The following is a 10,319-nucleotide window of genomic DNA, read 5'->3' on the forward strand; positions in this document are numbered from 1 at the left end:
AAAGACTGAGTCTTCTTCAATATTACAAAGGTTTTAAATACATTTTTGGAGATGTAGAAATTGCACATGACTTTATTTATTACTCTTAGGAAGCCATAGACGTAGAAGCGAACGACAATACAAATAACTTCAATTCATGTTAACACTTTTCCCCTCAGGAACTCCAGGCATGTTTATATAGTTGTTGCAAGTTTATCATTGCAATGCCCTTGCACTGTGAAGAAGGGAGGTGTGTGTCATCTCTTCCCATTAGCCCGACGGAGAGACCGCCATCTGAAGAAGCAGGGATCTGCCCAAAGTGTGAAGGTGAGCCGGGGCAGAGCTGGCACTAGGAATTAAGCCAGCCTCACCCCTGACCGGGTGCTCCTTGAGGCCTGTGAGACATGAGAAAACCTAGGATTTGGGAGCTCCCTCCCCCAACACATTAATAGTTACAGAGTGCATGCTCTAATAAATAATATCTTTATCTCTTTTTATGTCACTTGACACATTATGTTTCTCTCTGGTGTCAGATCTGGAGGCGCTAGGACATGAATGTCTTATTCAAAGCATCAGAGTTTATATAGAAAACAAGAGCAAAGGTGCCCTGCCTCCGTTTCCCACATTGATGAGGCGTTGTAAGGCCACCGTGACCCTTGAAGGTGTTTCTTCTTAGCTTGCTCTTTCAGTTTGCTTACCTGCCAACTTTGCCTATTCTGGGACTTCAGGTCTCTATTCCTATTTTTTTTTTAACCTACATTTCAATTTGGTACAATCTCAGACACAACTCCTTTCCCAGATCTCTCTTATAAACAATGGTGCATAACTGGTATATTTTGATCCCAAAATGGCATCCGAAAGCGTTCTGCAATGCCGCCAAGCCAGCACTTTCGGAAGCATCTGACGATATTAATTTCAGTCTATTTCCTGAGGTTTGCAGGAAACTAAAATGAAGAAAGCGCTGTGGCAAAAAATTAAAGCTTCATGGAAAAAAAAAAAAAAGAAGATTGACAGGAAACGAGGCTTCAATAGGACAGCTTGCACTGAGTAGTGCTGTCCTCCTTTCTGCATATCAACATATGCATAGGGAAAAATAGCTCTCTCTCCTACTTGCAGCACGGAGATTGGGAAGGGGCCTTGCCCACATGCTGTAGGTATGTAACAACTGGGGTAAGTATACACAAAAGACTGAACCTCGTGTCCTTTAGACGGGCTTGAAAATTATCCCTGGTGGCCAGACTTTTTCAGGAGAACCAAGATGCATTCAATGTTTGTCCAATTTTTAAAAATCTAGGGAGACAATACGATCAGTTTTGTGCTAAAATCCATAATTTTGTGGTACTTGATTTTTCTACCTTCCCTGTTTTTTATACATTTGAATCTGATGTTTCAAATTCAGGCCTTTTGGGAAAGAAATTCCTTCTAAATCTTCCACGTGCAATGATAACTCGAAGCAAATTCGACCCCCAAACACACTGTCTTTCCTTTCAGAATATCTTTCTTTGTCTGGTTTTCTTTTATTCTGATGATCCATGTCCCAGTTTTCTTGACGGTTTCCTGCATGGCATGAGCCTTCCCTCGCTGGGCTCCTTCGAGGGTCTCTTCCTGTTTCTCACCAGTAGGTGGACACAGTCCTTCTCAGCACTGTGAGATTTCTAACGTTTTTACTGATAGACCCTGCACAGTCTTAGGAATCTCCAGGAAGAATGAACAAATGAGTCATCGGTCAGTTACCCCAAAGCGTGTGAAGATAGGAGGTGGTGAGGAACAAGTGCTGTATCTTTCAAAGAAAAAAATACTTCAGGTGCTTACCTCCACTGTGACATGCATTTTTGAAAGTAGAGCCTAGTCCCTCGTGTCTTCTGCAGCTGTCTTTGCTCGTTGCGATGACACCTGCAAGAAGGAGGTGGCAAAACCTGGAGGCATGCGTGGGTCTGCAAATTCGTGGCTACGACAGGACACCTGGGATTTTAGGGAAAGACTAAGGAGTCATTGTGGATCACGCAAGGGGCATTGGACCCTACCAGGCTGGACTTTCAGAGGGGCCACACTGTCGAACAGGTGAGTTCCTAAAGCAATTTAGTCAGGGAGTGAGGGAAGAGAGAAATGTGGAAGGTGCCCAGGCTGGGCTGAACTGAGATATGACACAGCCTCGAGCTCTTCTCCGTCCAACTGTTTTACAGTCCAACTGAGACTTTCCCTTCTTTCTTTTCTTCTCAAATCTGTAAGTGCAAGACGTGCCCCAATGCCACCACGGATAGTGTTAAGCCTATTATGATTTGTTGTTATTGAGATGAGGTGAGAGATGGGGTGGTGAGAAAACAGTTCTACCTCACTCCTTGCAGTAAGTTTTAATAGAGATGGGGAATTAAATTCAGCACACGCTTATGCCTGCAGTGGCGGTTTTTTTTTTTTTTTTTTTTTTTTTTTTTTTTTTTTTTTAAGACGGAATCTTGCTCTGTCACCCAGGCTGGAGTGAGTGCTGTAGCTCTATCTTGGCTCACTGCAACCTCTCTCCTCAGTTCAAGCCATTCTCCTGCCTAAGCCTCCCAAGTAGCTGGGATTATAGGCACCTGCCACCACACCTGGCTAATTTTTGTATTTTTAGTAGAGACAAGGTTTCACTATGTTGGCCAGGCTGGTCTTGAACTCCTGACCTCAAGTGATCCACCACCTTGGCCTCTCAAAGTGCTGGGATTACAGGTGTAAGCCACAGCACCTGGCCACAGTGGCCCTTTTAAGGACGCAATATGTTATCTCTTTCAAATATTCCAATACCCATATGGGGTCTCTGACTATTATGATCCCCACAAAATGGATGAAAAATAGAGGCTGGAAGAGGGAGTGGTTTGTCCAGGGCCCAGGGTAATGGAGTAAGGAGTGGCCACTGGAATGAATTCTTAAGAAAGTGCATGGTTAAGTGTAAATCACTCTGCAAACTTTGCTTGCTCTTGTTATTCTCAGATCAGATGCCAGGATGGGTGGTAAGAAATAACAATGGCAATTGGGCCCACTGAGTGAGTAATAGGGTTAGAACAAGACTTTGGAACAGTCACCTGGATCCCTACAACCTTTGTTCCTCTATGATGTGGGCCCAGATTGTGTCACGGTGGTAATCTGGATCCTGGTACCGCCTTGGAAAGGCTTGGTGACATGCCAGACCCAAGGCAAGGGCACGGGTGGCCCCCAGCAGTGCTTTCAGGGGGAAGGAGGGAGTGGATGAGTGGCTGCATTGAGGAGTGGATATTTTGGAAGGGGAGATTTCCTCTGGGACTTCTGAACCTTTAAAACTCTGACGAGTTAGACGAAGGTGTACCCAGTCCTGTGGCCCACGTCCCACCTTCCTGCTCAAGCTCTGGGACATTTAGTCCTGGCTTGATGGTTATTGGCACAGATGTTAAAGGCCATTAGGGGGGAAAATGGAAAGCTTTTTCTGAGCTAAAAAGTAAATGTGGGTTTGGCCTATTGATCTGAGCACAACAGACAGTTTTCATAATTTGAATGCTTATGTTGTCAGACACACAAAGGCATTTGTTCAATCACAAATACAGTAAACATGATTTGCCAGTGTGTGAGTGGCAGGCATGAGCCAGAGAGAGGAGACAGGGGGTGAAAATGTAGGCTGAGCATTTGGAGAAGTAGCTCTCAAGATTCTGAACACTTTGTGACCATAGTTAATAACATTGCATTGTACCCTTAAAAATTGCCAAGAGAATTGATGTTAAGCATTCTCACCACAAAAATGATAGTATGTGAGATAAGTAATGCATATGTTAATTAGCTTAATTCGGTCATTCCACAATGAAAAACTTATTTCAAAACATCCTGTTGTACACCTTAAATGGATACAATTTCTATTTGTCAATTAAAAAAACAAATAAAAATTTAAAAAGAGAAGAGTCCAATTATTCTCCACATTTTGATCAGTTCTAAAGAAACTGGCATTTTTATAGAAGTATCATGAAAAAGAAAAGACAAAGTCTCAATGGAAAATGAGCTTTACAAAAAATATAAACAGAATATAGTCATCTTACGCTTATATATATATTTATTGTCATACAAGTAAATGTACACTTTAGAAAATGTAAAATCCAAAAAATTCTCTAAGAAAATAACTGAAAATAAGATAAGCACCTGCAATATTCATGTACCCTAATATTTTCCTATGCAAAATTTTCAACATGGCTGAGGTCAAAGAAAAATTAGTTTGCTTTCTATCATGAATGTTTACCCATACCACTAAATATTCTTCCATGTGGGGAAAAAAGGGATTCAGAACACCTGATCAAAAAGCTGGTGCTTTACAACCTGCTTTTCCAGAACAGATTTGGGCCATCCTGTCTTCTGGTTTAACCAAAAATTCAGAATCGTGGCTTCCATAAATGGCTTTGATACTGTTTTCTCTCATCGGTGAGCCTAGGGGAACGTGCTCATTTGAACAGGTTGGTCTTAGTTTCAGATGCTCTGGGAACTTGCATTTGTGAACCTTCCTTGGCATGTTCCTAATGGAATCTGGGGGCAGAATGGGAGCCTGGGATGGCAGGTGTCACTGGCTGACTGTGATTGGATTGTCCAGGCTTTGTGATCCCCTTTCGTGAGCTGTTCCTATTTGGGACCCAGGTAAAATCATTTTAAAAGTTGAAATATTTTGAGTAACAAGTGACTGCTTTTTTTTCTCTTCTCATTTCAGGCATGCTGAGTTTTAGTTCAGAGTGGTTGCACGGGGGCCTCTTCATCATGAATCTGGAAACCCTCTGTCATTAAGGATTAGTTCACAGATTTCCTGAAAGTAAAAGAAAAATGGAAAAGGTAAAAACTTGATGTTTTCCAAATGCTTGACCTTTGGAGCATATGCTATTGCTGCACTTTCTACGAGGACTATTTCCATAGAATTTTCTGCTTCCTTACTTTATATCACTCCTTAATGCCCTTCTCTGACTTCCTAATTCTCAGTCCATTCACATCCATCCACTGATTCACAATTCCGATGTGAGCTCCAAACTTCCATTCTTTTTCTTTTTTGTCATCACATGTCCCTGTTAGAAAATACGAAGACACCAGCCACCATCTTGCACAGACTCTGGGATCTAAGACCACACAAAGAAAGGGAGAAATCAGTGGCTGAAGGAGTCGCTTCATGACTGGGGAGTACAAATGATCTAGACCTGCACCGCCCGCTGCTGTAGTTACTATCCACGTGTGGCTATTTAAGTTGAAATTAATTGAAATTAAATAAAAAATACAGTTCCTCAGTCACAGTGGTCATATGTCAAGTGCTTAATAGCTGAATGTGGCTAACGGCAACTGTATTAGACAGCGCAGATTTCATAGACCATTTTATAGGCCATGTCTATCAGCACAGAAAGTGCTACGAGACAGCACTGATGTGTCTCTTTACACAATCAGGTTTAAGCTGGCACTGTCTAGGGTAATGGCTGACAATCAGGGTTTGTTCCTTCGGAATGATAGTTGGAGAACTGGTCAACCCTTGGTTTGAGAATAATAATGCCTTTGAAGGGAATAAGCCAGAGATAACTTCTTCACAAAATTAATGGTGTTCGTATCTAGGTCTGCAAGCCCCAATGAAAGGATTTAAGATTAAGAAATGTAAGCCTATTTGGAAACAAATGAACAGGCAATCATCTACCATGACCGCTACAAAAGCTGAACTGTGTCTCCCCAAACATTCCTGTGTTAAAGCCCTAACCCCCAATGTGGCCAGATTTGGAGAAAGGGCCAATGAGAAGGTCATAAAAGTTACATGACATCATAATGGTGGAACCCTGACCTAATAGGACGGGTGCTCTTAGAAGAGGAGAAGACACCAGAGCTCTCCCTCTCTCAGCTTGCACAAGGAGGAGGTCACGTGAGCACACAGTGAGAAGGCAGAGGACCATCTGCAGGCAGGAAGAGAGCACTCGCTAGAACCCCCACGGTGGCACCTGATAGCGGACTTCTAGCTTCCAGAACTGTGAGAAAATACATTTCTGTTGCTTAAGTCACCCAGTTTATGGCATTTTGTCATGACAGGCTGAGCAGACTAACACGATGAACTTGTATTTGGGTTGCTGCTACTAATAATGGCTGACATTTGTGTAGCACGTTGCAAGGTGATTTTATATCTCTGATTTACTTCTCACAAAAGCCCTTGAGGCTGGTATTAATGTTGCGATTTTACAGATGAGGAAAAAGCCTCCTAGTAACTCTCTGATAATCAGTGATCAAACTGAGATTGGAAATCGGGGCTTCTGAGCCCTACTCCTGTGCTGTAACCACTCTGCAAACTTGTTTCACAGATCTCCTGTGGTTGCCCAATACAGACTGTACCTGGGCAACGCTGAACATGAGAGTGAATCCATGGCTGCTCTCACATTTGAATCCACTCAATAGAATAATCAAAAGTTCAGGAGCATGGAAATCAATATCACAGAGTTAATAAGGGGTCTTTTCCAGAATATCAAAATTATTTGTCTACAAATGCATATTTAAATGCAAGCGTGTAATTGACACAAAACATGAATAAGAAATCTGCAGACAAGGAAGTTCAAATGGCTAATAATTACTTTTAAACGTGCAAACTTCTTAGTAAAAAGAAAGAGAGGTCATTTTTACAATTGTCTAATTAGGAAAAAAATTTAAAATCTTGTAATACCAAGCATTGAGGAGGAATCGTCATAAACTGGGGAAAGGACTATAAATTAATTCAGCCTCTTTGGAGAACAATTTGTCCATATCTAGTGAAGCTGTAGATATGCACACCCTACATTCCAGGAGTTGACTTCTAGATGTATATCGTAGAGAAAATCTTTGTGTACACAAACAGATATGATCAAAGATACTCATTGCAGTCTTCTTAGTAATCACAAAAAAATTGGAAGCAAGCTAAATGTCTATCAATGAGGTAATGGATAAACTATAGTCCATTCATATAAAGAAACATTCTCTAGTATTTAAAATTAACGGATTTTACTGCATCCATATAGATACATCACAAAAACGTGTTGAGTGAAAAGGGAAAGTTACAAAAAATTATGTGTTCTTAAAAATTATTCAGGGACCAATTGATATTATATATTGTTTGTGAATACGTAAGTAGTAAAAATATAAACATAGATATAAAGAAAAGCCACCTTTAAGGCGATGATTACCTTTGACGAGGGAGAAAAAGAAATAATAAAAGGGAAGTTCAATTTTATCTGTGACTTTTTACTTCAGACTTTTTTCTAAAGCAGATAGGAACAAACAATTAACATGTGTTAAATCTGAGTGTCACATGGGTATATGCTGAATTATTCCCTATACTCTCATGTGCATATACATTTTTTATAATTAAAAAACTCAAAACGTTTTGGATGATCAATATTCTCCTGACAATTCACTCTCAGCACTCACAGCCCACGTCCAGGTATTTATAGTCTCCAGAGCAAACAAGTGAGGACCAAAAGAGGCACTCAGAGAAAATGCCTTCTGAAGGGGTCCCAGCAAGTCCAAGGTAGATTGGAGTGTGGCAGCCTAGCCAGGATCAGGCACCATGCCCACCCTGTGCTAAACAGAGACGCTGTATGGGGCCTGAGACCCTAACTTACAATAGTGGGGAAGAGTCAGGAGCAACTTCCCTCGGCTCTGCCTGTCTTCACCCTAGATTAGAAGTCACCAATTGCCTTATGACTTGGCTCTAACACTCACGTAACAGCTTGAGAAATCCAAAACTTAAAACTATCTCTTAAAAGCAATTAATGTGAGTCTCAGGAAATTTTTTTCTTGGGTCTACATAAAGCTTAGCTTTGCTAAAAGTGGTTTGTTTGTTTTGCAGGGATAACAAGAATAAAACATTTAGTGTTTCATGAGTCACCCAGCTGACATGCACCTCTTCCTTTTAAAAACAAACTATTGAGACACCTTCACCATTCAACACCTTCCCTTTCCCTGCTGACTCCCTTTTCCGCACTCCGAATTCAAGGTTCTCCTAGACTTTCAGAAACTTTGTGTGATAATGTTCAACATTTACATCACCTTCCTAAAATACTTGTTTTCTAGATTCTTCTTGGACATCAGCTAACTTAACCATTGAGGAGATAAATGAACATCTATCAAGCACCTGTTATGTGCTGATGCTTGCTCATTACTTGTTTCATTTGGCTTTACTGGATTCTGATAACAATCCTTTAAAATGAGTGTAATCATTAACATTGTCTGCATTGCAGAACTAAGAAAACTACTCTCAGAACGAGTAAGTAACTTGTCTGCGTTTACAAAGCTAACAAATCTACTAGGTGGAGTCAGGATTTAAAAGCCACACTGGGACTCAAAGTCCTGGGTTCTGATTCTGAATCTGCCACTCATGAATGTGACCCTGTGTGGATCACTTACCTGTCAGAGCTTTAGTTTTCTCATTCCTGAAATGAAGGGATAGGACTAGATGATATCCAAGTTTCTTCCTAATTTTATGATATTTTCTGTGGCAACTGTATTATACACAAAGGACAGAAGAGACCACTTATTTTACCATCTATATTTGTTTTCCTGCTCTCTGTGGACAATGCCTCAAGGAATGAGTTTACCAGTCGAAAAGAGATCAGTGAGCCAAAAGTGTCCTGCTCAACCAAATGTTCCATTAAGCCATGATTTCTCTGGGCAGGACTCATATCCGGCTCTTTGTTCTGTGAAATACTGACACATCTGGCAATCAACCTGTGTTACTACAGTTACTGAGTGTCTAGTAAGCACAACGAATTAGAAGCTGAAAGAGACCCTGTGCACATTAAAAACTTGAAAAGCAATGCCTTGAACTGCATCCACTTGCATTACTTTGAAATCCTCTTAATTTGGAGATGAAGGTACCTGCTTGCTATTCATAGCATGGCGGTGTCACCGTTTTTCTTTTCTCCTATTTGTCCACAGTGTCAAGTTCATATCAGGTACCTGGAGCTGGATAATTCAGGACCAGGGTCAAATAAACTCTGGATATGAAAGGACAGATGTCTATTTACTCCAGTGGTAGCTCTGATTTTAGTGAGACTGAACAGGTTGAACTTGAGCTGGGTCCCAAAAGAGAAGTACAATTTGGAGATTGTGTCAGAAGGTGGTGTGTGTGTGTGTGTGTGTGTGTGTGTGTATAAGAGGGGTAGCAAATCAAAACCCAGGTGGATCTTGACAAGGGCCTGATAGTACAGAAATGAGACTCTCATGAATGAAGGAAAAGAAAATAGAACAGAGGACACAGAGGGTCTCGCATGAGGAATGATGTTAACTTTATTGAAAGGCAGCGTAGTAAAGATTCTGGCCTTACGCTACTTGGATGAAATTATGGCTCTATCATATATCAGCTTTTGGCAAATCAGTTAACCTCTAAGCTTTAGTTTCCTCATCTATGGTATCTACTTCACAGGGTTGTCATGAAGATTAAATAAGAAAATTCCTATTAAGTCTTTTAGCACACAGCACTCAATAAATGTGCATTATTACTAGCACGGGGTTAGGGATCACAGACACGGCTTTCGGAAGGAGCTACTGAACACTGGAACATTTGAACATGGGAAGGATGGTTCCAGGGCACTGGCAGAATGCAACTGAATTCAGAGGGAAGCAGGAGAATTGTTTGGAGGTCATTGCAATGATCTTGGTATGAGGTAATTGGGTCATCGCTTAGAATGATGTTAATGAGAATAAAAGGAAAGGGCAAATGTGATAGACATTTCAGTGTTTAAACATTTAGTGAATAAAGAGGACACAAGAGAGAAATGAGCCCCAAATGACTTCTAGCTGTTGGACTTGACCTACTGAAATAGGGGCATCACTGAATAAGAGGAGGAACTGGTTTCACAGGAAAAGCCAATCTGAGATTTATTTCCTAATGTTGAGGGTATGGGGGGCCATCCCACTGGATCTTTCCAGGTGACCATCAGAATTATTGATCCGCTAAAGAGAATGGACTGAGTTTACTCTTTGAAGTTTCCTTATCTCCATTTGTGTACTATTTACATTTTCCCCATCTCATACCTACTGTAGTATTGTTGATTTAATTTTTACTTTAATTCAACTTAAACTGATTTATTTGCCTTCATCTAAGCAATAATATCTGTGAAATCTCGGGCTTTATATGCTAGTTATATTTTGTCTCAGACACATTAAAATAAAATCATGACTGTTAAAATACAAATACTCATTCGTATACCTCCTGAAATCATTCCCAGTACTATCATTGTTATACATACATTTTGTGAGACAGGAATAAAAATAAAAATTAGAGCCATATAGAGCACTTACTTTCTCATGGAAATAGAACACTGAAAAGATTAGGAAGCTAAAGTGAGAGAGAAAATGTGGCCTGAGAATTACAA

At 40.6% G+C, this 10,319-nt stretch overlaps 1 long non-coding RNA gene across 2 annotated transcripts; it reads left to right on the forward strand.

Annotated features, from left to right (window-relative positions):
• Window positions 1-1,034: 1,034 nt before the first annotated feature.
• Window positions 1,035-10,115, forward strand: LOC123568672 (uncharacterized). Of its 2 annotated transcripts, none has more exons than XR_006692100.2 (3): window positions 1,035-1,133; window positions 4,670-4,788; window positions 5,023-10,115. It is a non-coding gene; the product is annotated as an uncharacterized lncRNA (long non-coding RNA). The 2 variants fall into 2 exon arrangements; XR_010581070.1 differs by lacking the exon at window positions 1,035-1,133 and adding an exon at window positions 1,740-2,040.
• Window positions 10,116-10,319: the final 204 nt, after the last annotated feature.

Source organism: Macaca fascicularis, chromosome 14 (assembly GCF_037993035.2).
Source record: "Macaca fascicularis isolate 582-1 chromosome 14, T2T-MFA8v1.1".
Classification (NCBI taxonomy): Eukaryota; Metazoa; Chordata; class Mammalia; order Primates; family Cercopithecidae; genus Macaca; species Macaca fascicularis.